At 43.3% G+C, this 26,000-nt stretch overlaps 1 long non-coding RNA gene across 1 annotated transcript; it reads right to left on the bottom strand.

The window, feature by feature from the left end:
• Positions 1–945: 945 nt before the first annotated feature.
• On the bottom strand, positions 946–25,001 carry LOC133502010 (uncharacterized). Its single transcript, XR_009795332.1, has 4 exons — positions 24,928–25,001; positions 24,259–24,329; positions 3,222–3,414; positions 946–1,088 (listed from the first exon to the last, which is right to left on the bottom strand). It is a non-coding gene; the product is annotated as an uncharacterized LOC133502010 (long non-coding RNA).
• Between the last annotated feature and the right edge of the window lie 999 nt (positions 25,002–26,000).

Here is a 26,000-nt window from a genome sequence, read left to right as displayed (position 1 = left end):
GACATCTGTTGTGTACATGGGAGGCCCCGTAGCTCAGTGGTTAGAGCACTGGTTTGGTAAACCAGGGGTTGTGGGTTTATATCCCACTGGGGCCTCCACTCCCTGAGAAGGGTTGCGTCAGGAAGGGCATCCGGGGTAAAAATTGTGCCAGACATATATGTGCGTTCGTCTGAGATGACACACTGTGGCGACCCCGAAAGGGACAAGCCGAAAGAAACTTCCTATCTGTTGTGTGCATGAAATACTGTGAACTGAAATGCTCAGAATATGGATGGATAGATGGATGGATACACAATATTCTATATTCTTCTGGTGCCACTTTTAAAAATTCATTATCTTATAGTTAGTTCACTGTACACATGATCGATATGTACAATAAAAACATAGCCCAACAGGAAATCGACAATGACATGAGCTCACATTATATACTTGTCACTCTGTTCTCATCTAAAACAACACATGTTCAAATGTGCCATTTTTGAAAGGTGCGGTTTTCGTGGGATGGAAGTAGGAAGCTGCTCAACAAGTGTGATGAGTGTACACCAATCACAAGACATGCATTCCCTCTAGACAGCAGCAATGAGTTATGTTTTTCAAAGTAGCTGTAGAGTACGTACTGTACACTGAGGCATATGTCCAAAATATCATCCTGCTCTCAAAAATAACGTTTTGTGTTTGTAAAGCAAACAAATGTGTTTTTTTAATTTGTTTGTTTTTAATGTGTCCTCGTGTTTGTCCTTGTGCTTTGTTCTCTCCTTGAATCCAATTCAAATATCCTTCATCCATACCATTATATGTTTTGCTACCTTTATAGAAAAATAATTAAATAGGTTCTGACTAAATTATTAATGTCATGTTGTATGTGTAAATTTCAGATAGTATGTTTGATGAAACCAAGCACGGAGCATTTTCTTTAAACCTGTGTGTGCCCTCTGAGTGGCTCATTATGCACTTGTTAGGACCCCAAATTGTAAACACAAGACTGAGTTCATGAAAGCAGGACTTACCATGTGGCAAAAAACAATGCAAGTGGTGGCTGGCTTCTTGATGGAACACTGCAAATGGTACTTGCTTCCCATATAGCCTGTCTGCACAAAGAACACACATACAGGCAAAAACCAGTAAATATGTGGTATCTCTCGCCCTCTTTTTTTAAAATCATTTATTGCTTGTTAACGTTATTTTTCTCTGTGGTTTGTCAAATTTACATAGCATTTCTCGAACCTTCTAACTCTCACTTTAATGTTTACTCTTACAATGCAATAATAATCCATCCATTATTGGAGCTGCTTATCCTCACAACGGTCGCGGGAGTGCTGGAGCCTATCCCAACTATCTTCGGGCAGGAGGTGGGGGACACCCAGACGTGGTTGCCAGCCAGTTGCAAGAATCAATCATCTGATCTTTAATAATAGAGGTTTACTGAATTTACAATAAGTCATTCAAGTAATTTTGATTAAGATTTAACCCGAGAGAATCCATGGGGGGTCACAATTTTAAAAGAGGACTTGGATATCTTGGGTTATCTAGGGTTAATCAATATTCCAATTTTTTAGAGAAATGATACAATAGATACAATAAATTTGGGGTTGGAAAATTAGCTAAATGATGTGATACACCTGCAAATAAGTATCTGAACACCTGAGAAAAACAATATTAATATTTGCTACAGTAGCCTTTCTTTGAAATTATAGAGGTCTAACGTTTCCTGTTGTTCTTCACCAGGTTTGCACACACTGCGGGGGGGGGGGGCGTTGGCCCACTCCTGCACACAGATCTTCTCTAGATCAGACAGCTTTCTGGGCTGTCGCTGAGAAACATGGAGTTTCAGCTCCCTCCAAAGATTTTCTATTGTGCTTGGAGTCTGGAGACTGGCGAGTCCATGGCAGAACCTTGATATGCTTCTTACGCAGCCACTCCTTGGTATTCCTGCCTGTGTGCTTCGGGTCATTGTCATGTTGACAAACTCAGCCACGACCCATCTTCAATGCTCTGACTGAGGGAAAAAGGTTGTTCCCCAAAATCTCACAATACATGGTCGCGGTCATCTTCTCCTTAATACAGTGCAGTCGTCCTGTCCCATGTGCAAAAAAACACCCCCAACGCATGATGCTACCACCCCCATGCTTCACAGTAGGGATGGTGTTCTTGGGATAGAACTCATCATTCGTCTTCCTCCAAGCACGGTCCGTGGAATTATGACCAAAAACTTCCATTTTGGTCTCATCTGACCACAAAACGTTCTCCCATGACTCCCCCGTATTATCCAAATGGTCATTGGCAAACTTAAGACGGGCCTTGACATGTGCTGGTTTAAGCAGGGGAAAGTTTCCGTGCTATGCATGATTTTAAACCATGACATCTTAGCGTCTTACCAACAGTCACCTTGGAAACGGTGGTCCCAGCTCTTTTCAGGTCATTGACCAAGTCCTGTTGTGTCGTCCTGGGCTGGTTCCTCACCTTTCTAAGGATCATTGAGACCCCACGAGGTGATATCTTGCATGGGGCTCCACTCTTATTGAGATTGACTGTCATATTTAGCTTCTTCCATTTTCTAATGATTGCTCCAACAGTGTACCTTTTTTCACCAAGCTGCTTGGCAATTTCTCAGTAGTCCTTTCCACCCATGTGGAATTGTATAATTTTGTCTCTGGTGTCTTTGGACAGCTCTTTGGTCTTAGCCATGTCACAAGTTTGAGTCTTACAGATTGTATGTGGTGGACATGTGTCTTTATGCAGCTAACGACCTCACACAGGTGCATATGATTCAGGATAATACATGGAGTGGAGGTGGACTTTTAAAGGCGGACTAACAGGTCTTTGAGGGTCAGAATTCTAGCTGATGGACAGGTGTTCAAATACTTATTTGCGGCTGTATCACACAAATAAATCGTTAAAAAAAAAATCATACATTGTGATTTCTGGATTTTTCTTTTTAGATTATCTCTCTCACAGTGGACATCCACCGACGATGAACATTTCAGACCCCTCCATGATTTCTAAGTGGGAAAACGTGCAATCTGGCAGGGTGTTCAAATACTTATTTTCTTCACTGTATCATGTAGAGTACCAATACTTTGTCCACCGGAGAATGAGACTGGTCCCCAAGTGAGCCACAGCATGTCAAAAGATCTTAATTTTATCAACAAATTCTCAGTTTAGTAAATGATTTCTCCGTCAATAACTTGCAATTCTGTGGAATTTGTTTTGTCACGGCTTACCTGCGAGGGAATTTTTTCTCACTAGAGGACTTGCCATTGCTTTTTCGGCCTGATGCTCGGAAACCAAACAAAACTCCTATTAGCAATTTATGAATAAATAAGCCATGTTTGCTTCAGGTGGGAGGACAGTGGGATTCAGACCCAACCTCGCTCTTATGAGAACACCAGTACTCAGAACCTCTCCTCCAGGAGACTGTAAAGAGAAGGCAAAACAGAGCAGGACAACATCAAAAACAAGAAACATGATAAGCACAAGTCAGAAATCGTATGCACTGCAAAGGGAAGTGATATGACAAGGCAAAATCAAACAAAGGCAAAATCCTTTAGAATTCCATCTCTTTCACAGGCAAATGAAATTCAGTCATCAGAAACAGAAAAAAATCCATCATGAATATGAAATACTTTTTCATACAAGAATGAAAAAACTCAAGGATGAAATATGGAATTTATTAAACTTATTCAGCTCATGAGGTACTACAGTTTTACAAATGTGTATTAAAACGATTTGGTAAACTCATTGCATAGCTTAAATTCAAACCAAAACAATACAAAGACATGGTCTTGTAAAGAAGTTTGCGATACCCTTTGATGACCGCGAATGTCAAAACAGCTTTAATTACCATTGAAGTCACATGGAACGTCGAATTTCTCAATAGAACTACGACGATTGCATGCGTGTGTGTGTGTGTGCACCATACACGTTCAGTTGTGTGAGGTGAAAGTCACGCATGAGGAAGTACTTGGAGTTATTTGGATGGTTTGGTCAATGAATATTTCATCAGAGCCGGATGCCTCGGTAAACAGAACAGCAGCAACAGTTGATGATGTGAAGAGTAATTCCCAGAACCCCCTGAGCTTTACGCAGTAAGTGCGAAAGCATATGTAATCACACATTTGAATGGCACGGCTACATTTACACCGAGGTCAAGACAGCTGACGCTAAGACAGTCGTTGCAACTCTGTAATCTTCTTTCATGTTCCTCTATTGCTCATCTATTGTTTTTTTAGCCTTATTTTGCATTTTTTTTCCAGGGTAGATGCCAGGGCCGATGGATCGAAATACAGGTGAAGCAAGCCCGGAGCGCTTGCAGGAAACTCAAAAAAAGTAATGCAAATCTATTCTCTTCATTTCTATTTTGCTTGTAGTTATTATACAGATGTTTTTCTTGTAGTTATTTAGTTTTTGCCGTTGTTCTACAGATTTTATTCCATTACACCCAGACACACACACTAAACGAGCGTAAGAGCAGGATTCCTGCTGTATTTTTGCTCAAGCGAGAGTGCTTAATCACATGTAAGTCATTTAGAATACATGATGTATGGAATAATTATACATGGAAATTACTCGCTAAATATAATGGTTTGTGTCTTTCAGAGTCTGTATAAAAACAATTATTTTTTTTATTCGCAGAGACAATAAAGAAGGACTATTATTGCCTACAAAAATTAACATAAAATGTGATTTGTGGAGCCCTTTGTGCATAAAGATCAATGACAGTTATTCAGATAAACATTCATTTATCCTCAAAAGCTTATTTATGTGTGCAACTACATGAAAATAAATTATGCTACAAATCAGCTCATGGGGCTTATCAAAATTAAACCCCACAATGAATCTTGAATTGTGATTTAATTGCAATATCAAGAATGATAACCACCAATAAACATTTTTCCCAAGGTATATGTCACGACCCATCGGTGCGGGGGAGGACCCAAATGCAGGACTCCGAAGACGCAGAGGCAGTTGGGGAAAAGTGTTTATTCGTTCCAAGGTCGGGAATCAGGCAGACAGTCAACTGGAAGCAGCGGCAACCAGGACGTCAGGCGTAGAAGGCAGGTCAGCAGGCAAGCAGGGTTCGGTACACGGGAGGTCAGTCAGAGAGAGCAGCAGTATCAAGGACGTTAAGCAAGGGCTGGGACCGGCAGGACCATGACAGTATCTTGTTATTGTTAAAATTTGTTTGTTGTTAAAAAGTACGATGCAAGCGGGCAAAAGGCTTGGGCATATCAAAGGCATAACAGCTCTGTATAACTTGGATGTATGGTCATTTTAAATATGAGATGCTGTCACGACCAGAACATGGGGTTGAACCCAAATGAACAACTCAGAAGGTGCAGAGCCAGTTTGGGAATTGTCTTTATTCAGACCGGTGTCAAGAACCCAACAGGCAGTCCAAGGAAGCAGCAGTAATGGGATTGCCAGGCGTAAGAGGCAGGTCAGTCGGCAGGCAGGAGTTGGTTCACGAGAGAGCAGGATCATGATCAGGAAGGTGCGGGAAGGAGGCATGAGGAAACGATCTGGCAAAGGCCAGACCGTACGTGTGGTTCTATATAAATGGGACATGATTACTAGAGACGAGGCGTAGGTGTGAGCCTCTACTGATTGCGACAGGTGCATGCAGCATCGGCGACCGGTAGGGCCAGGACAGGGACCGGCAGGGCCATGACAGTACCCCACTCTCACCCCTTAACGGCCAGCCCTGGATGGCCCAGGCGCCTCAGGTTGGGAAGGATGAAGGCCTCTGATAAGGGAGGGATCAAGCACGAACCCTGACGGGATCCATGATTGTTCTTCAGGACCTTAGCCCTCCCAGTCTACCAGGTACTGGACTCCCCTTCCTCAATGGCGGGACAACAGGAGCCAGGGGTTCCACAGGATTATGTCACTGCTCTGTGAATCCAAAACGTGCAAACTGAAGTGTTCGGTGTGTGCGTCTGGGAATGTCATGTCTATGGTCTGGGTGCGGTGAGTTATCCAACACAAAAACTTGCCATTGGCTGCATAGGCGTGTCAGAGACGTTGCATTCTAAAGGTCTCCAGGCCCAATAAGTCAACCATTTGCGGGTTCAAGAGATTGGCGTCAGACGGGGGGGTCAAGGAACGCCTTAGCCATGTATAAACGTCCACCTGTGCTTAACGTCACCTGAAGCAGAGGCCGCGTCGGACCGCCCGCGGCATAGTTCAAACACACCGTCATGGATACCTTGAGTGTGGGTCGGGCGGGTTTCAACGGACAGCAAGCCCTGAGGTAGCCCAGCTGTCCGCAGTAGTAACAGCGGCCCTCTCGCCAGCATCGTTGTCGTTCCTTTGGAGAACCGCTAACCCCCTCAACTTGCATGGGTTCCATCCCCTCGACAGGAGCCGGTTGGAGAGCAGTGGGCGGTCCAGGGCTCTGTCGAGCATTCCCACCGTCGCGAGTCGACCTGTTCTTGTATTGCGAGCCTCTGGTCGAAACATAAGGCAAAGGGGATGAGAGAATCCAGGCCCAGAAGTAGTTCCAGTGAAACAAGGCGGTCCTTGATCCCGGGCGACAGCCCCTGAAAAAAACGCGTCCAGTAGCACTCCTTTGTTACAACGGCTCTCGGCCGCCCAGATGCGGATCTCGATTGCATAGTGTGCGACCCTACGTCGACCCTGCCACTGCGAGATCAGCGAGGTCACCGCCCCCCATTCCGGGGACGAGTATTGGAATAGTCATCGCTTTCACGAAGGAAGCCCAGGAGCAGCATGTGTTGGAACCCGTTAGGTGGGAACTCACGAACGCTAGCCGGGAGTGATCGGTGGGAAAGGCGCAGGGCTGCATCTCAAAATGTAGATCACATTGGGTGAGAAAGGGCTTAATGTTACCAGAATCTCCGGAAAACCGCTCCGGCCGGGAGAGTGGCGAACACATGGTCCACGGGGCATCAGCGACCTGAAGGGGAGCGGGCTCGGACGGAATCTGTTTTGTAGCGGTGGTAGCTGCCTCCAAACTTGCGCCGGTAGCATTGGACAGGGACTTGAACCAGGAATCCAGCTAAGCAACTATCTCCTGTAGCCAGTGTTTAGTCGCTTGGAGAGCGGTTTCCTGCTCGGTGATGTCTTTCTTGGACTCGCAGGGCATGGCGGAGTGCAGCTGAGTCGGCGTGGTCCATGTTTCTGCCAGAACACGAGGTTGAGGTCAGTCGGCAGGCGGGAGTCGGTATACGAGAAAGCAGGAACAGGATTAGGAAAGTGCGGGAACGAGGCATGAGGCAATGATCTGGCAATGGCCAGACGATCGGTGTGGTTCTATATAAATGGGACGTGAATACCAGAGACGAGGTGCAGGTATGCGCCTCCGCTAATTGCAGCAGGTGCGTGCCGCATCGGGTACCGGTTTAGCCAGGACAAGGACTGGCAGGGCCATGACAGATGCTGAAGAAAAGTAAACACTATTGGGTGCATTGGATTGTTTTAAACAAATTCTGATGGTATAATTAGATTTGAATGCAAAACACCTGCCATACATCATTCTTTTAAATCTTTTCATGTGTTGTCTAAATCTTTCCTAAGTTTTGTTTGGGTGCATTTTAGTGTGTAGTGGTTCTTCAATAAATGGATTTCATTTGTTTTAAGATCACAAAAGGCTCCGGCAGCAGTACTGACCACAACCACTAGTCAGATATCGTTCATTCATCCATCCATTTTCTGAGCTGCTTATCCTCACAAGGGTCTTGGGAGTGCCCGAGCCAATCCGAGCTGTCAGCGAGCAAGAGGCGGGATACAACCTGGACTGGTTGCCAGCCAATTGGAGGGCACGTGGAGACAGACAACAGTCCCACTCACAATCAGACTTCAGGGCAACTTAGTGTCCAATTAATGGTGTATGTTTTTGGGGTGTGGGAGAAACCAGAATGCCTGGAGAAAACCCACACAGGCAGAGGAAGAAAATGCAAACTCTACACAGCCGTGGCCGGGATTGAACCCCGGTTCTCAGAACTGTGGGGTCAACGCTCTACAGCTGTGCCACAGTGCTGCCTAGTCAGGTATCTAAGTGTTGATAATAACTAGTATATTCATATTATTGTTAAAAGGGACAACTTTGTTTCTTTCTTTGTTACGAGCATGTCCAAGCGACAACAACATGTCGATAAATCCGTGATTTCTTTAATTTGGGTGGTTCTCCAACAACAGAGGTTCTCATATTTTATTCAAGAAATGCAAAGAGCAACGTTCACGTGTTTTGTGAGATTTCATTTTTAATTCAACGAGTATCAAGAAGAGAATCTTCTAAAATCTACTTCAAGAAAGGTGAGATAAAAACTGAGGGATGACACAGGTGAAACTGCCTAATATGTACTGCTAGTAAATACATTCATGGGCCAAGAGTGGGATTTGTGAAACTCTCCCCTTTGTAAAATCAACGCCAATATGCGATGGATCGATTTGTACTTCATTTGGTGAATAGTAAAGTTTGATTTATGGTTTCACTTTGCGGCTAAGGATGCAGCGTGCCATTGTATAGTAGGCTTGCCCTGAGCGATGACTTGAAGGAAGAATAAAGTTCAGCTTTGTCAAAAATCTATTTTCTTTGACCAGCAGTGCCAAAGTCTGGCTGGCTAGGTGGGTCACATCACCGTTGATCTGTTTGGGAGCAGGCAGCTGCTTTGCTCAAAAATCTCGCCGTGTGGGTAGCCAGTGGTTTGTGGGGGGTATTGAGTTGTCTGTTTTTCAGAATGAAGGATGAGGGTGATGGATAGCTAGGTCGGACATTCTCTTGTACTTTGGTTTGGAATTCTGTCTTTTTTGAGTCATCAATATTCGCTATAGCATTCTTGAATATATCAGGTTATATCGACAGAACACTCCAGGCATTCTTCCGACCGGATTCTTTTCTTACGACACCAATTTAATCCAATTTTATCAGAAGTCGGAACCCACATAGGACCCAATTTTTGTGACGTGACCCTCAACCTGGTTGGTGTGTTAAGTGTGTGTGGCAGGGGCGGTTTGTGTTGTTAATTTCATAGACCAGCGAAACCCTGCATATTCGGTAGGGATCACAATGCGATAATTTATACGTAATGACTTCGTAACATGTGTTGTGAAGTCAGCAGAAGTATTTGCTTGTTATAAATGTGACTTAGTGGCATGGTGGACGAGTGGTTAGCACATCAGCCTCACAGTTCTGACAGTTCAGTTCAAATCCAGCCTCGCCTGTGTGACGTTTGCATGTCCTTCCTGTGCGTGTGTGGATTTTCTCCGGGTAGTCTGATTTCCTTGCACATCCAAAATACATGCATGGTAGGTTAACTGAAGACTCCGAATTGTCCATAGGTGTGAATGGTTGTTTATTTTTGCCCTGCTATTGGCTAGCGACCAGTTGAGGGTGTACACCACCTCTCGCCTGAAGACAGCTGGGATACGCTCCAGCATGCCCACGACTCTAGTGAGGATAAGTGCTATGTGTCACGTCCCATCGGAACGAGAGGTAGGACCCAAATGCAGGAACTCGGAAGACGCAAGGTAGTTCAAGAAGAGACACGTTTATTGTACGCAGAGGTCGGGGATCGAGCAGGTAGTCCTGTGCAGCAGCGGTAGTTGTGACGTCGGGCGAAGAGAACAGATGAACGGACAGGCAGGAGTCGGTACACGGGGAACCAATCAACGCAGGCAGGAGTGTCAAGGAGTCAGGCTTACAGGGTTGGTCGGAGAACGGACGAAGGTCGGTACACACAGGTTCAGTCAGGAATACGAGGGTGCTGGAACGGGACATAAAGCTCAACGAACTGGCGGCTGACCAGTTGTCACTGGGTCCTAAATATACGGGGGATGATCAGCCCGCATGAGGCACAGGTGTGTGCCTCCCAATTAGCACACCCGCACAGCTTGTGCTGGAGCGGCAGGATCATGACACTATGTGAAATGAAAGAAAGAATTAACATGAAAGTATGATTTGAAACTACATTTGGTAAAAGAAAGATGAGATGGATAAAAGTAATTCTGATCCACCTGACCATTTTTATTCTAATCCATTTCTTCTCTGCAAAGTAAATGCAGTAAGAGAAGATGAATGGGTGGAGATAATGCGGCAAGAGATGGGACAAAAAACAGTGCAGAGCAAAAATTCTGGAGGAAAATGAAAATTTGAAGGACAGATTATGAAGATACAGTATGCAAGCACGGGGGGAGGAAAAGAACAGAAAGAGAATGAAGGTTATACTAATGAGTGCTTAGTGTGTAGTGAAGAAAGCAGAGGATAATGTGTGTGTGTGTGTTGTGTGTGTGTGTGTGTGTGTGTGTGTGTGTGTGTGTGTGTGGTGTGTGTGTGTGTGTGTGTGGTGTGTGTGTGTGTGCGTGTGGGTATGTGTGCATGTGCATACATGTGTAAGAGGGTTTGAGACCTTGAGCAATGTACCTCCATGCCTTTGTACTGTGTTTCAGAAACACACTTTGAGCGAAGATGATCTAAGAGATGATCTTAACTGCAGTAAATTGTCTGCAAGACACATTTGTGGAGTTGTTCAGAACAGAAATTAGTTGTGTGGATTTCACCACTGCTTTTCATGGAGTGTTTCAATGTGCATTTGGTTGAAGTGTGCATTTGCATGCACGTGTGTACATGTTTGTGTGAATGTGTTATTTACAATATTACTGTTTTTTGTGATGTGCACCTGTTAATTGGCTGCACCAACTCTGTGTAGCATTTTTACACATTGTTACACCATCCGCCCCGGTTCAACTGCATTCCGTACGCACTGGTACATTGTAAAAATTCAATATTCTCACAATATTCTCCACTACTCTTTCCCAGAACTTCATTGTGTGGCTCATCAACTTTATTCCTCTATAATTCCCACACATTTTCGTTCTCAAAATGGAAGGGAAAATCCACAGTTTAACAAAAATAGGTGGCTGAACACAGGACATATTTACCAGAGCAGGAGCACTCATATTTCTTTTTTGTTGAACGCAAGGGCAAGCCACTTTACCCTGTGTCAGACATCTAGTGCATTTCACAGCTTCAAATCTTCACTTCAACTCACTCCATGCTAACATCAACCTGGAATTTCCAAAAGGGACTGAACTTCCCAGTCACAAGTTAATCACTTGGAAAAATCACACAGAAAAGCAGCTGCAGTTTAAAAAAATATATCCAGAGGTGAATGCTTGCATCATATCAAGTGACTTGGAACGTTGCAAGGGCCAAAAAGCCTTCTTCTTTTCCTTTCGGCTTGTCCCGTTAGGGGTCGCCACAGCATACCATCTTTTTCCATCTAAACCTATCTCGAGGAATTTCCTCTCTAACACCCACTGTCCTCATGTCCTCCCTCACAACATCCATCAACCTTTTCTTTGGTCTTCCTCTCGCTCTTTTGACTGGCAGCTCCATCCTCAGCACCCTTCTACCAATATACTCACTCTCTCACCTCTGGACATGTCCAAACCATCGAAGTCTGCTCTCTCAAATCTTGTCTCCAGAACATCCAACTTTGGCTATTCCTCTAATGAACTAATTTCTAATCCTATCCAACCTGCTCACTCCGAGCGAGAACCTCAACATCTTCATTTCTGCCACCTCCAGTTCTACTTCCTGTTGTCTCTTCAGTGCCATTGTCTCTAATTTGTACAGCATGGCCAGCCTCACCACTGTTTTATACACTTTGCCCTTCATCCTAGCAGAGACTCTTCTGTCACATAGAACACCAGACACCTTCTGCCAGCTGTTCCACCCTGCTTGGACCTGTTTCTTCACTTCTTTACCACGCTCACCACTGCTTTGTATTGTTGACCCCAAGTATTTGAAGTCATCCACCCTTGCTATCTCTTCTCCCTTGAGTGTCACTTCTCTCATTCATGCACATATATTCTGTTTTACTTCGGTTGATCTTCATTCCTCTCCTTTCCAGTGCGTGCCTCCATCTTTCCAATTGTTCCTGCGCCTGCTCCCTGCTTTCACTGCAGATCACAATATCATCTGCGAACATCATGGTCCAAGGGGATTCCAGTCTAACCTCATCTGTCAGCCTATCCATTACCACTGCAAACAGGAAGGGGCTCAGAGCTGATTCCTGATGCAGTCCCACCTCCACCTTATATTATTCTGTCACACCTACGGCACATCTCAGTGCTGTTCTGCTGCCCTCATACATGTCCTGTACTATTCTAACATATTTCTCTGCCACATCAGACTTACGCATGCAGTACCACAGTTCCTCTCTTAGTACTCTGTCAAAGGCTTTCTCTAGATCCCCAAAGACACAATGTAGCTCCTTTTGACCTTCTCTGTACTTTTCCACTAGCATCCTCGAGGCAAATAATGTATCTGTGGTACTCTTTCTAGGGATGAAACCATACTGTTGCTCGCAGATACTAGTTTCCATAGCTCTGAACATCGCCTTTGTTCTTAAAAATGGGAACTAGCACACTTTTCCACCATTCTTCTGGCATCTTCTTGCCCGCTAGTATTCTATTGAATAAGCTAGTCAAAAACTCCACAGCCACCTCTCCAAATTCCTTCCATACCTCCATACAATTCAGGGTAATTTATCTTTTTAAAAATGCATTGGTGATGTCGCTGAAATATTGTCTCCTGAAAACAAAAACATTAAAGAGGAAATCCAGTGCTTGCATTAACAATGTACTCAATAGGTCGTGTAATATGTACTCTATTTTGACAATGTGATGTTAAATCCTGTAAGTTTTGAGAAGATTTTTATCGACAATTACGAATTTTCAGGGGTGCTGCCATTTTCGTGAGCCACATGACTTATGTGCGCGGATGTGACGTGTAAGGTGCCGGACCAAAGGCTCGATTACATTGTACCCAGCGCTGATTTCTCTGATTTATTTCCAGCTGATGAAGAAATAGCAGTATTCGTTGATCGGGAAGACGGAGGAATACTTCCATACAGATTTGAACTTTGGCTGGAAATAATGTTGAATATTCGGATGGATCTTCGGGCGGAATGACGCCGGAGTCTGAATACTCTGAGGCCTACGCGTGGGACGTAAGTGCGTAAACAAAGGCCCCCGGAGCGCCGGTGGTGGGCCGCAAGCCGAGCTTCGACATCCGGGGAGGCCTTTAGCCAAGCTCTGGCTAAATGCCTCCGGCCGGCATCCGCAGAGGGTTCTTCGGACGGGAATGACGCAGAGTCTGATGAGCGAGCTCCAGCGGTGAAGGCCGTTAGCCGAAGCTAGCCAACAAAGGCCCCTGGAGCTCCGGTCCAGCACCCGTGAAATGTTCTTCGGATGGGAATGACTAATGATCTCCGGCGGCGGGCCGCGAACCGAGCTTTCAGACGGTGGAGGCATTTAGCCGGAGCCAGGCCAAAGACCTCCTCGGATGCCCCGTAGCTCAGTGGCTAGAGCACTGCTTTGGTAAACCAGGGGTTGTGGGTTCGTATCCCACTGGGGCCTCCACTCCCTGAGAAGGGTTGCGTCAGGAAGGGCATCTGGTGTAAAAATTGTGCCAAACATATATATATGTGTTCATCTAAGATGACACACTGTGGTGACCCTGAACGGGACAAGCTGAAAGAAACACACATTGTCAACATAGAGTACATATTGCATGACCTCTTGGATACATGCGAAGCACTGGAATTCCTCTTTAAACAAATGGTGTCAGACCTCCAACTGTTGGAGAGAATATCAGACATTAGCATGGCTACTGATACACAGTTGCACTCAGACCTCCAATCATGTGAGATTTTACTTTTGCATTAGATGATAGTTGTGACATGCAAGATAAGACTTGGTTGAACTGGTAGTTTTTCTGTGTGAGAGAACACACAATTCAATTTTTGAAACATTTATTGGCCTGTGATCTTGGTACTCTGTCGGAGTCGATTTTTCTTATGTTGGTGTGTGACATTTACAATAAATCTGGCTGAGCAAAGGTATGTGTGAGGAGGGAATAATGTTCATGTGTATGATGTGGCTTTCTGCCATATCACAGTAAAAAACGTGCCTCTTCATCTCTGACTGGTTGGCCACCCATGCCCTACACACTTTACAGTCAAAATAAATTGCAAGACGCACTGGGAGAATATGAAAATTCCACACAGGGAGCCCGGAGTCAAGATTCGATCCCCCTATTTTAACTATGAGCTAGACATCATAACTCATCAATTACTGTCCTGTCGGAATTAACAATACAATATCGTTGTTGTTTTTGTCAAATGTAATGTACAGTAAAACTGATGAAATGAGAAAATGTGTAAAAAGTAAGAGGAGGTGATGTGGCTTTTACCTCCTCTCTCAACTCTTTATCTTCTTTTATTGATTTTTAAATATCTGATAAGTCACCCTACCTTCCTTAATTTTTTTGCTAATATTCCTACTTCTTTTCTATCAACCCCACTTTTAACGGCCCCTTCTCTCTCTTTCTGTCATCCCATGCCTCCCTATCTCCTCACACCCTCCCCCTCTCTATCTCCAGCTATAGATAATTCATCAGTGTTTCTCATAGCTGCTGCCTTCCTGCCTCCTGTGATTTCCAAGGGGACGCTTTCAGGGACCATTCCCACCCAACCGGGAATTAGAGCCAGGGCTACAGAGAGAAATTAATCACAGTCACCTTATTCTAAACCAAAAGGCACACAGACGCAGGCATACAGTATTATATTTTTCAAAACAGTCAACTTCCTTACTTACAGTGTTTATTGTTTTATACTTGATCAAGCATAAATACTAATATTAGCTGCAGTGACTGGACTGCACTGATATTTGTGTGGTGTGGTTTTACATTGATGGTGTGTGTGTGTGGGGGGGGGGGTGTTGAAGAGCGATTGAGTGGTGCACGAGAGAGCTAGGACACTCACTAAATGTCACCGCATGCCGTGTACTGGTATAGACTAGTTTAAGGTATACGTTTGTCTGTGCCATGTGACTGTTGTGATTAAGTTACATCCATCTTCCTCAACTTTTTAAAGGTGGATGGTGAAAACAAGAAAACACACGATTAGTTGGCTTTGATGTAAGATACTACATTTCCCATCCATTCCGTGCTGCTTACCCTCCCTCGGGTCCCGGGCTTGAGTGGCATCTATCTCTGCTAACAGGACTGATGGCAGGATACACTCTGGGCCGTACGCTGCATTATTGCCTCATGTTTTGATACTCACAAGAAAGGCCAAGTTTAAATTGATCTATTAATATTTGTGATTGAAATTGTCTCACTAGAAATGTTTATAGACAAGAATGTGCAGTTTCCTGCTTTATGTATAATGCTAAAAAAAACAGTTGAGTATCTAAAAGAGGAAACCCGTTGGTTGTTCAAATTTACTTCTATTTAAAGTCAACAGAAATAAAGTGAGAAAAAGTAAGTCATAGCATAACACTTTCAGTTTGTTAGGGGCAAATCCCAGCCTTGCCTGTATGGCATTTAAATGTTGTCGCCATACCTCCATGGGGTTTCTCTGTGCACTCCGTTTTCCTGCCACATTCCAAAAACATGCAACATTAATTAGACACTCTAAATTGACCGTTGGTTTGAATATGAATTTTTCTCTATCTGCCCTGCGATTGGCTGGCAACCAGATCAGGGTGCTCCCGGGCTCATGCCTTATGATGGCTGGGATAGGCTGCACCACTCCTGCGACCTGAGTGAGGATAAGCGGCTAATAAAATGGATGGATAAAATATATTTTTGTTTCATTGTTGCACTGAATCAAAAGGATTCTAAACTCAAGGTGTACAACTTGCAACTTGACAAAGGACTTGCCTGTCTTGATTTTGAACATGACGCGGTACTTGACGGAAAAGCCTTGAGACTTGTGACTTGTAAAGCAATGACTTAGTCCCCTCTTTGATTGGAAGTGCAATACTTGATGTAAATTTACTGTATTTCATTGACTTAGTTAATTGAGAGTGTGCTGGACTCAAATTAACTTAACTAATTTGAATTATTTAAGTGAATTAACTTAAATAATTTGAATTTATTTAAGTTAATTTGAGGGGGTGCCTTTAAAGGTTTCAGTACTTAATTTTGAGTTTAAGTAAATTCCACTTACTATCCAGGAGTTGTTCAACCTGGAAATTTTAATGCCACAGGCTAATTGTATTTTGCCATGATCTAACACTAACTAAAAAATAAATAAATAAAAAAAAACAATGAAGAGAGAACGCTCATTAGATTATCTAATTAAAATTAACACTTATTTTTAAATGCTTAATGCATTTACAATATACATACGTTTTAATGGCATTTTTGACACTGGTAGTAAAACACATTCCTTCTCGGTTATCAGCATTTTTTTTATGTGTGTATCCTGAAATACACACTTGATTGAAGGAAGCCTTGTGAGTAATTTTAGCAAATAACTAACAACTGAAACAGAAAAAATACAACTGAAAACAGACACATGACACCCTGTAATAAGCTTGAAGAATAAACAAAACTATGTAAAGCACAGCCAACGAAAAGAAAAAAAGAACAACGGACTTGACAAAATACTGTTTGACATTCAACTAAAGATTTCTGGTCAGTCATTACTTTATTATTGCATCTTGATCATTGATTGTGATAGCATTTATCTCAGTTATAATACAGTAATAGAGAGCGGCGTTGCAACCCAATTTGGGGATGTAAAGTGTTAAATATAGTCATATGTCATTAAACAACAACAACAAAAGGCAACCCTTCTGAGACATCTTCCTATGGGAAGGATGTCACAGGTTTGGTTCCATAGTGGTAAATGCATCTAAACATTTACAGTGTAAGTGATATTGAAAATGGAGGGAAGGATGGATGGATAGGTGGATTGTTAATTCATTCACAATTAAATTTGTGAAGTCAGAGGTCATCCCAAATGTATTTTAACTTTCAGGTCAGGGCTCTTCCATTTTTCCACACCAAGCACATCCAAACAAGCTTTGGCAAGGTCATGTTGGGAAAAAAAATGCACTTCCCAATGCTCAGCATTGGCTCAACGACTGCTGAAATGACCACGTGTCAAATGAAAGGGGCAGTCCCAGTGATGAACCTGTGTGTCATAATCACTCTAAGCTGAAACTCAGCCCAGACCTCTGCCGTCTTTTGGCAGGTCTCAGCATATTGTTTCGTTTTACATCCTGCAAATTACTTTTGTTCACCCTCAATGCTCTCATCTACCACATTTCCAGATGCACCAAGCACCTGGTTTCAATGGGAACATATTGATAAGCACTCGAACTAGCAATTGGTTTTAATCTTCCTCTATTTTACCCTGCCTACAGACGGTATACACATTATGCACGTTTTCTTTATTAAGTTTCTCTTTTTTGTAAACATTTAAACTCTCTTCCTCAATTCCTGTGGATATTATTTGTAAACATCTTTCAAGGCCCTCAAGGACACTGCACATCCAATATGCTTCTCCTTTTCAAGTCACAGAAACCTGAAACCTATGCCATCTGAACTAAGAGGAGAGGGTCCAGCCGAAGTCACCAGTCTAGGACTTCGAATGGGTTCCATGCAAGCTGGGAGGTGGGGGCAATGCATTGCTTTGCAAGTCCCAAGTAAGTCTCAATCTTTACCCTTCAGTCACGAGTCAGGTCCAAGTCAAGTCGAGCAAGTCCCAAGCAAAGTGATAAGTTGGCGTTTCAAGTCTGTTTGAATCATTACAACAACAAAGTAATAATATATTTGAGTATATAAAATCTTTTTCATTAATGTTATATACTTATATATAAAATATATACATTTATATATTCAAGAACTTTGTCTATATGGGCCCTGCGAATAGCTGACGACCAGTTCATGGTGTACCCCACCTTTCGAGCAGAGTGAGCTAGGATAGGCTCCAGCATCCCCGTGACCCTTGTGAGGATAAGTGGCATGGAAAATAGATGGATGGAAGTACATTGAACTTTCAAAGAAAACTAGTGGGCTGAAACAAGATTTCTGCACCTTCAAAGCAGATTGTCAAGGATGGGGGGGCTTAGTTTTTCACACTTCAAAGCCGATCAATACTACGTTTTCATTTATTTGAGGAAAATACTTTTCTCCAACTTTTTTTTTTTTTTTTACTGCATTTCTGAAGTTAGATTTCACAGACCTGTCACAAATGATAATTTGCATCCAGAAGTGTTGCATTTGGGCATAATAGCCGACTAGTTAGTGCATCTACCGTGCCTCAAATCCTGGCCTCGCCTGTGTGGAGTTTCCATGTTCTACCTGGGGATGTGTGGATTTTCCCCAGGTACACTGGTTGTCCCCCATATCCTAAAAATGAGTGGTAAGTTCATTAATGACTTGCCCATAGGTGTGATCGTGAGTATGAATGCATGTTTGCTTATAAGTGTCCTGTGATTGGCTGGCGACCAGTTCAGGGTGTACCACGCCTCTCCCCTGAAGATGGTTAGGATAGTTTCCAGCACATTTGTGACCCTAGTGAGGATAATCGATACAGAAATCCAATACAATGCAATATTATGTCAAAACAGAGGCAAACAAGAAGAAAAAGAGCTCATACAAAATGTAGCTTCATGTGGAATAGATGCTCACAGCGTGCTGATCTTTAAATAAAGTGAATAAAAAAAGAAATACAAGACTGAATTTTGAGAACACATCTGTAACTAAATCAGACTGTAATGAACAGTAATACCAGAGACTGCAAGGCCAGTGCAACATGAATGCTAATGCTAATGAAAATGAGCATAGGTGACGTCAAGCCCCAGGATTCCCACAATGCAATGTGTTTTTTTCTTTTGCAATAATTAATGACCTTATTGTCATGTGAATTGTCAATGTTGTTTCTGTGTTACCAGTACGTACTTTGTGGAATGTGCAACTTGTGTAACTGCCACATTTATTGTTGGTTTAGGTTGCACTGTGTTTCTTTAAAAAAGAAGAACAACAAGTTACATTCTATTGTCCCTGAAAGTGTGCCTTGCTGGTCAATTCCCCTTCTTGAACGTGCCCAACAGGGTGTTAACTGTCAACAGAAATAAGCTCTAATGAAACGATGGCATACATCCAACCTGAGTGCTAATCATAGAGAACGTCAATCATGACTTTATGTGATTCGAGTACACACTGAAATTCAGACATATGAGATCCAGTCCGATTCGATACTTTATTTTCTGACACCAGACCAATTTACAATCTCAAAGATTGGCTTGTGTCACGAACCTGCGGTATGGGGGCGGACCCAAATGCAGGACTCTGAGACGAGGGCACGATGTTAGGCATAGTTTTAATCAAAGCTGAGGTCATACACAATGTAGGCAGTCCGAGAAGGCAGAGGCACAACGCTAGGCTATAAGCAAAATCCAAAAACATGAAGCGAGGTCTGATGACTAGGAGACAAACTTGGATACATGAACTAAGATGGGCCTAAAATAGGGTGGCACAGAATCGCTGTGACAAGGATAGCGCACACTACACTTTCTCTCGGTGGTGGAGATTCCTGCTAGCAGCGAACGCAACTCTCTAACTCAAGGCAACGAACTGGCAAATTGCAGTGACAAAACTCCCACTTAAATACATTGTCTAATCACAGTGCCTCATGAGAAACAGCTGTGACCGTTGACAGGTGTCAGCGATGACACCGCCCAAAGCAGTGGCCAGGCCACGCCCAAGCCCATTCTTGGTCATGACAGATTGGGATACCCTGAGTACTGTACATGAATAGTTACACCACAATCAGCAGTGTGGCTCACCAACAATCCTGTGGCAAAATCAACTTAATGAATTTTTTTTAAAACAACATTCCCTTAAAAACTTGCGAAATTACATGAGCATCTATTAATATTTCAGTATGTCCCAATGTGAACTGTAGATATTTTGAAATGTAAAACCAACATTCCACCTGTCTTCAGAATCGTGAGACTGTTGTTCTGAACAATATCTACAGTATGTATGGAGGTTACTTTCGGCTTGCCACAGCGTGTCATCTCAGATGAACGCACATATATGTTTGGCACAATTTTTACGCCGGATGCCCTTCCTGACGCAACCCTTCTCAGGGAGTGGAGGCCCCAGTGGGGTTCGAAGTAGAGTATTTCAAGTGAGTGTACAGCATCCATCTGGTGGGTGTAATATAAGAAGAATTACGTAATGATGTCGTTTAACAGTCATTAAGACTGCTGAAATAAATAGAGGTAAAACTCATCCCTGACCTCAAGTGTATCAATTTAACAGTTCCGCAATTACGTAGCTTACTGGATGCTGTGTGTTGGTTTGTCTTTGGCAACTTTTGTATGACCTTAACAACTCGAGTTTTTACTGGCTGTCATTTATTCCGAATGTTAAATTTGTCTCCACATTATGTCTTGTGGTTGCATTAGTTATACAGTTCCTCAGAAGGTTTTTAATCACCAGAGGTTTTAGACATTAGGAAAATTGCCCAGATAATTGGAATGTCGTAATATGATTATGTGTAATTAACACATACCCTTGTTTTAAATATTTAATTTAAGGAAAATGGGCACAGGCTTCTTGAAATACAAAACGTAAGAAATCTGCTTATACAGTATAAGAATTTGAAAGTTGTAAGAGCTCTATGCCCCCCCCCCCCACCCCACCCCAATTAGCCTGGAAGTGTGGTCAGTATAGGTAATGTCCATGAGCCCTATCTGGGCTTCATTCTTCTGCACAAGACTGTACCCCTGACACCTACTTAGTTTGGGCAGTATCTGCTTCAGAGGATGCCTCTGTAGCTGTCATACTTGACCATAAATCCTACGCACCCTTGGTAATGTCAAAAGGAATATGGTCCTAAGGCAATATCATCCAAATTGGATTTATCTTGGTTTTCCATCCCTCTTTTCAGTCTTAGATGCTAGTGTGCTGAGCATAAGCATCCATGCCACGTATGTCTCGCTAAGCCACGATGAGCCATACAATGTAAAGAGTCCTGGGAGAATTGGACATGGATTGCAGTTCAAATGTTAAATTGGGGATGATTTCTCTGCTGGTAATACCATGGCCTTTTTGAAGAAAACTAGGTTGTTCAAATTGTCTGAACTGGAATGAACCATGTATTTTTGATGAATATTAAGAAGGTTGAAGGTCACTGTTTTAAAGCTATATTTTTTTGTTGCTTAAGTGATCAGCTGACATTTCTGTTTAATGTTTTATTGCTAAATGGTTATCGGGATCATCCATAGCATTTTCGGAACAACTTCAATCGTAGTACCATCTCTCAATTTCTTTTCTACACTGCTGATCCAGTCAGTGACAGGAATAAAAATAAAACAGAAGCAATTGCTTTCCACAGGAAATACTCATGGTTATCAGAAACAATGTAAAATTTTGACCTACTGCAATTTTCTGTAGCTATGGCACGAGTTCAAATCTGTCAGCATGAGTTCAAAAGACAGACCCTCATTTTAAATTATCAGACAGCATTAGGTAACTTGCACATCTGTCAAAGCACCTTTAATGTAAGATATACATAATTATATAAAATTGCTGACTTGGCAATGAGGCTATATTTTTATCAAGGACATTCCAGTTCATTTCAATTAGACGATGGCTGAATGTGTTACTGCAGTCCAATACATGGCTTTGGAGTAAAAATGTGGTGACTACTTTTCTGTGTGCAGTAGGCTGTAGCCAGCCATGTATTCCTCCGGGGTGCAGACCGCAGTAAACATTCCTTACTGGCATTTACATTGTTTGTGTATAAAATGACAGATGCACATTCCGACAAACCACTGTTGTTGTCAATGTTACAGAAAAATTCTAAGTACCTCCATGCAAATATGAGAGCTATTGTTTTTATGATGTACAAAGCTTTGTTTGACCCACCTTCCAGGTACAACCAATGAAGCTGTGCCTGCAAAACTAGATACTGTATACTGTCAGGCACATCAATATTTTCAACAAATGACACATGATGTTTATCAATATTCAACATTCGCATTGTCTTAGTCTTAGTGTCTTTCTAATTTAAGATGGACGTAATGGACCATATTCTCTGAATAACTGTATTCTTGTGACAAATATATCTAATTAACCTTGTTTGTTTCATTGAAGAGATAAGCTTAACAGCATTCATTGAAATTTGACTTGGTTTTACTCAACACTAAAAGGCAAAATTATTTATTACAGCCCAAATAGAACCTAAAAAAAAAACATTGTTTCACTAGTAAAACAAAATCGTTTTGGCCATTTAAATCATGCAAGGAAATCCCTTCAAAAATATGATATAGGACTGTTTCCTTAATAGGTTGGTAAGAAATTACCTAAATTAGTTTTAAAAATAAAGAAGTGATTGAAAATTAAATCGAGAAGAAAGAAATTGAAATTGGCCAAAATGTGTCAAATTTAAGGAGAGTATAGTACTTACAAAAAATATATATACTGTGTCACAGGGCGGCACGGTGGTTCAGCTGGTAAAGCGGTGGCCTCACTTCTGAGGTGCCGGGTTCAATCCCGGACCCGCCTGTGTGGAGTTTGCATTTTTCTCCTTGTGCCTGCATGGGTTTCTTATCAGCACTCCGGTTTCCCCCCACATCCCAAAAACATGCAACATTAATTGTACACTCTAATATTGCCCCTAGGTGTGATTGGGAGTGCGCCTGTTTGTCTCCATGTTCCCTGCGATTGGCTGGCAACTAGTTCAGGGTGTACCCCACCTCCTGCCCATTGAAAGCTGGGATAGGCTCCAGCACTCCCCGCGACCCTCGTGAGGGTAAGCGGCAAAGAAAATGGATGGATGGATATTTACCATGATATTTTATTTGCTCATTTATCTATTTTCTACACCACTTGTCCTAATTGGGCTGATGACTAAACTGGAGCTGAGCAACCAATTGTATCCATCCATCCATCATCTGTCCATTTTCTTAGCCGCTTATCATCACTAGTGTCGCGGGAGTGCAGGAGTCAATGCCATATCCCAGCTGTCAAGGGGCAGGAGGTGGGGTACACCCTGAACTGTTTGGCAGCCAATCGCAGGGCACATAGAGACAAATAAACACACTCACAATCAATTTAGAGTGTCCAATTAATGGTGCATGTTTTTGGGAACTGGGAGGAAACCGGAGTACCCGGAGAAAACCCACACAGGCATGGTGAGAACATGCAAAGTCCACAAAGGTGGGTCCTTGATTGAACCCAGCACCTCAGAACTGTGAGACCAACGCTTTCCAGCTGATCCACCGTGCCGCCAGCAACCAATTGCAATGCACAAAAATAAAAATAATTGAAAGTTACAGTGACACACTGTGGCGACCCCTAACGGGACAAGCCGAAAGGAAAAGAAGAAGATTGAAAGTTACAGTGACACCTATGGACAATTTGGAGTCTTCACTGTCTCTGCTAGGATAAAAGGCAACGTTTTTAAAACAGTGGTGAGGCCAACCATGATGTATGGGTGAGAGATGGTGGCACTGAAGAGACAACAGGAAGCAGAACTCGAGGTGGCAGAAATCAAGATGTTGAGATTCTCTCGAGGAGTGAGCAGGATGGATAGGATTAGAAATGAGCTCATTTGAGGGACAGCCAAAATTGGACGTTTTGGAGACAAGGTTCGAGAGAGCAGACTTCGATGGTTTGGACATGTCCAGAGGCCAGAGATTGAGTATATTGGTAGAAGGGTGGTGAGGATGGAGCTGCCAAGCAAAAGAGTGAAAGAAAGACCAAAGAGAAGGTTGATGGATGTTTTGAGGGAAGACATGAGGTCTGTTGGTGTCAGAGAGGAAGATGCAGGAGATAGGCTTGGATGGAAAAAGATGACACGCTGTGGCGACCCCTAACGGAAGAAGCCGAAAGGAAAAGAAGAAGAAGAACTGACTGTTATACATGTTTTTTTAAATGCAAGCAGAAACATGAGTACCTGCAAAAAAAACCTATACAAAGACACAGAGAACATGGAAACAGGGTGTACCCTGCCTCCTGCCCGATGACAGCTGGGATAGGCTCCAGCACTCCCACAACCCTCGGGAGAATAAGCAGCTCAGAAAATGTATGGATGGGTAAATTTACCTCTTTGGTCACTTTGATGAAACGTGAATGTTTATTCAAAGGTACAGTATCTGCGGTCCTGCAAACGTTACCCACAGGCACCTAGGCAATTTCATTCACAGAGATTCAAGATACATATGACACCAGACTGTGCTCTGGGAGTTTCAGTGTCCTCTATTGTCTATGTGTACATCTCCAGTGCTACACGGCTATTTCTCATACTATATGATATATATATATATTTTTTTTGCAGTGTTCTCATGACACATGCTTATTCATTGCCATGTATGTTCATTAATTCACTTCTTTATTAATTCCTTCTGTACATGACTCAATCACTGTCCCCAGTGGCCAGAAAATCAAGAATCAATGACAAGATTGTGAAGATTACTTACACGGCATTAAATGACCTCGACTCTTGCAATTACAGACCACTGTGTTTCCCTGCTCAAATCTCCTGCAGATGCTAGAAAAACAAAAATGACAGCACAGCTGTGTTGAAAGCTGTTCAATAGTACCTTTATAAATCCTTGCATTTCAGATGTTTACTCAGTTTTATCTCTTGGATACATTTTAATCTCATTTATCTGATTTTGTGTTTGTTTGCAAAGCGGTTTTCCTTCTTGTCCAATCTGTCTAAGGCTCACTAGTCTATATTAGATTTAATTTTGTTTCCTAATCCTTTTCCTGCTCTTCCATTTGTTTTAATTGTTCTTCTTTATGTGCCTGTGTAATGTTTTGCAAGTTCAAAAAGTACATGTAAAGCAACTTTCTGCACGTTCTTCTTAATACTTACTGAAAGTAACAAATCCCAAAACTTCAGAGCCCTCTTCAATTGTTGGAGTTTGTTAAGCAAAAGTGGAGCTTCTCTTGCAAGAAAAAAGATCTGTCTCAAAAGTTTCTAAATTAATCTCACATACTGTCACGGACGAGACTCGGGGGTGGACCCAAATGCACGACTCAGGTGAGAGGTAAGCAGTGCGGAATAAGCCTTTATTCGTTCCAATGTCGGTTACCAGGGAGTCAGTCCAAACAAGCAGCAAGATCAGTAACGGCAGGCTTACGGGGTAGGTCGGGAGACAGGCGTTGGTCGGTACACGGGAGGTAGACGTCAGGAGTACGGTAGTGCAGGAACGAGGCATGAGAGGCAACGATCTAGCAGAGTCTCTGTCGTCCCCCGGGTCCTATATGTACTGGGTCTAATCGGAGGTCATGAGGCGCAGGTGTGACCCTTCCGATTAGACGGCCACGCCCAGCCCTGGCTGGAATCCAGGATCACGACACATACAAAGTCAATCGGCAGCACGCCGCTGAAAAGCGTGGGCCCCATTGTTCTGAGGTGTTCAATCCCAAACCCACCTGTGTGGAGTTTGCATGTTCTCCCTGTGCCTGTGTGGGTTTTCGCCAGACACCCCGGTTTCCTTCCACATCCCAAAAACCTGTAACATTAATTGGACACTCTAAATTGCCCCCAAGTGTGATTGTGAGTGCAGCTATTTGTCTTGATGTGCCCTAGGATTGGCTGGCAACCAGTTCAGGGTTTACCCCGCCTCCTGCCCGTTGACAGCAGACATGGGCTCCAGCACTCCCCGCGACCCTTGTGAGGATAAGCGGCGAGGAAAATGGATGGATGAATACAAAATCGATGCACTTACCATCACTGAATGGGAAAAATACCTTTTGATGTCTGCTGAGCAATAGTGCCCGGCAGCCATACCCTTGTCAACATCATCCCAAACCACTCCAGATTTTTATGCACTGCTACATCCACTCAAGCCCCACTCATGCACAGGGGAGGGCCACTGACTGCCAGTTGGACCGGGCTCCTTTGGCTGAATGGAAACCTGGAGTGGAGGGTCCCCTCTTATGCCCAGTGGTTACTCTCTGAGGTCCCCTGTTGGGTGCCCCTTTCCACCCTCCTTTGCACCAAATGGGAGACACCATCTCACCCTCTGGCTGGGTGAGGAGTGGCTATAATGGCATGGGTGGAGGCGGCATTTGTGGGGCACATGGAGCTGCAGGGAGGGGCTGGGTGAGTGGCATTTGGCCTCCGCTGTGTGGCCAGTTTTGGGCACCTTGTTGGGCCTGGTGGACCATCCTGGGTGGGGGTGGGTGGTGTTCCGTACACCTTGCCACT

The sequence above is a fragment of the Syngnathoides biaculeatus genome, chromosome 6, assembly GCF_019802595.1.
Source record: "Syngnathoides biaculeatus isolate LvHL_M chromosome 6, ASM1980259v1, whole genome shotgun sequence".
Lineage (NCBI taxonomy): Eukaryota > Metazoa > Chordata > Actinopteri > Syngnathiformes > Syngnathidae > Syngnathoides > Syngnathoides biaculeatus.
This window is presented reverse-complemented; position numbering and strand designations above follow the sequence as displayed.